Genomic DNA, 2,384 nt, shown 5'->3' with positions numbered 1-2,384 from the left:
CCCCCAACTATGAGAACAGAAGGAGAAGTAGAATCCCCTGGGCTGAGTATGGGTTCGTCAGGGGCTGCCCCTCCCCTCTCTGTGTCCCTTGGGGCTGAGCCCTGCTCTGCAACCACAGAGCTCCTCAAGCAGCAACCCTGAGCCCTGGCTGATTTGCATACCCAGCAGCTCCCCAGGCAAAGGGACAAGAGAGGGCTGGGAGTAAAACTGCCCAGCCTTGGGCCTCGGGGAGCAGGATCAGGGAGCCTCCACCATGGTCTGGACCCCTCTCCTCCCCGGCCTCCTCACTCACTGCACAGGTGCTGCACCCACACTCACACCCACCTCAGCCCAGGGCTCTAAGCCTGGCCCTGGCTCTGAGCTCAGCACACTGTGGGGGCAGGATGCTCATGAACCTGCTGCAGGATGAGGGGCTGTGGGGCTGAAATCCCCCCACTGTGCTCACTGCCTCTGTGTGAGCCCTGAGGGGTTGCACTTGCTCAGAGAAAGGGGTCTTTCCTCATTTGTTTGGAGGGCCCATCCACTAGCACATCCCATGGGACACAGGCACTGAGATTGATTGGTGGGTATGCCCTGGGGGCCAACAGAATCCCTGGAGCTAAGTTCTGGTGAGGCAGGTGGGAGATCTCCTGGGAATGGGCCCTTCATCCTCAAGCCAACCTCTCCTTTTCTCTTTTGCAGGCTCTGTGGTCTCCTATGAGCTGACTCAGCCACCCTCGGTGTCAGTGACTCCAGGACAGACGGCGAAGATCACATGTAGGGGAGACAACATTGAAAGAAAAGATACTCAGTAGCACCTGAGAAGTCAGGCCAGGACGCTGTGCTGGTCATTTATGAGGATAACAAGAAGCCCTCAGGGATCCCTGACTGATTCTCTGGCTCCAACTCAGGGAACACAGCCACGCTGACCATCAGCAGGGCCCAAGTCGAGGACGAGGTAGACTATTACTGTCAGGTGAGGGACAGCAGTAGTAATGCTCACAGTGACACAGGCAGATGGGGAAGTGAGACACAAACTCCTTCCCAGTCTGTGTCACACTCTCCTCCAGCCCCAGGAGGACTGTAGACACAGCAATGAGCAGGTCTGGCTCAAGTCCCCTGATCTGAGATCCCCAGGCTGCCTTATCATCCCAGTCCTCCAGGCGGGCTCTGTGTAGGGTGGATCAGGAGTGGATTTAGGGCTGGCGGGACCAGGATGTACTGGTGTTTTCTGGGTCAGGATGTGAGCTGGAGAACCAAGACCTGTTATGAACAGAGAGAGGGCGACATATGTCTACTGCTATATGGTCCCTGGATTTCCGTATAGGGGTGAATGGCCACTCCCTGGTCAACTGTCCTGGATCACTCCCATAGACCCTCCCACTGCCAATGATCTCCTGAAGCCCCTCACTCCCATGACAGACTGGGATTCTGACTGAAGAAAACCAGCATAGTGACACTGTGGTGTCCACCTAGATCCCTCTTCAATCCAGACCCACCCACCGAAACTGGCTGGGGGTCCGTTGTGCTCACAGCTGTGTCCTCACTGGGAATTGCCATTGTCTGTAGAGAACTGCCATAAGTGAGACAAGAACCCCATTTCTTCAGTGAGGGTGGTTCATTGGCAGCTGCCTACCTGATGGAGTCCCTGGACATCAAGCTTATCTGCTTCTCCTCCAAGTGCAGGTCCTGTTTCTCCTGACGCAGCTCAGCCCTGCTGTGGACACAGCATCTGTAAGAGCCCAGTAAACTCCCCGTGTGCTCTCTGGACTGACCTGAGGGATCAGTGTGAAGTGCCCCTGCTCTCTCTGCTCAGTGGCTCTTCCCCTCAGTGACATCAGCCCAACCCTGAGGCCGTTCAGTCCTCACCTGCCCCCTGTGGAAATTAATAAAAGAGAACTGAACTAAAACAGAGTCAGGAGGGTCTGTACTGGGATCTCTCACACCCTATCATACCACATCAATTACTCCAAATGGGAAGAGAGTTGCTCACATCTCCAAAAGAATTACAACAACTTTACTACTGAAGAAGATTTCTTTCCCAATCCGGCAGCAGCTCAGCCAATGAGAAGCCGTTGCCACCCTGAAATGTTACTTTCCCCCAGTGGACTTTCCTTTTGAGCAGCCCCACCCTATTCCACGTGTTCCTCTATAAAAGCAGCATCCCTCCTTCATTTTCTGGATTTGCCTATCTTTCGCCAGAGTATGCACATCTGGAATTGGAATTCTTTTGGATGTTCCTGAATAAACTCATTTTGAGGGTAAAATAACCTGTGAATTTGCTTTTTAAGTTGACACCACCCTGGTCTGCATGCTGTCCTCTGTGGACGAGTCAGAGGACACATTGTGATGTCAACGTGTACAGTTCAGGTTCTCTGTTTCTGCAGAACTAGGTACCTCCTCCC

At 53.8% G+C, this 2,384-nt stretch overlaps 1 pseudogene; it reads left to right on the top strand.

Annotated features, from left to right (window-relative positions):
- Positions 1–253: 253 nt before the first annotated feature.
- On the top strand, positions 254–1,157 carry LOC147912437 (immunoglobulin lambda variable 3-21-like; annotated as a pseudogene).
- The last annotated feature ends 1,227 nt before the right edge of the window (positions 1,158–2,384 follow it).

Source organism: Ceratotherium simum, chromosome 35, assembly GCF_057802395.1.
Source record: "Ceratotherium simum simum isolate JZ-2026a chromosome 35, ASM5780239v1, whole genome shotgun sequence".
NCBI lineage: Eukaryota > Metazoa > Chordata > Mammalia > Perissodactyla > Rhinocerotidae > Ceratotherium > Ceratotherium simum.
Note: the sequence above shows the minus strand (reverse complement) of the source record. Positions and strands in the feature narration are given on the sequence as shown.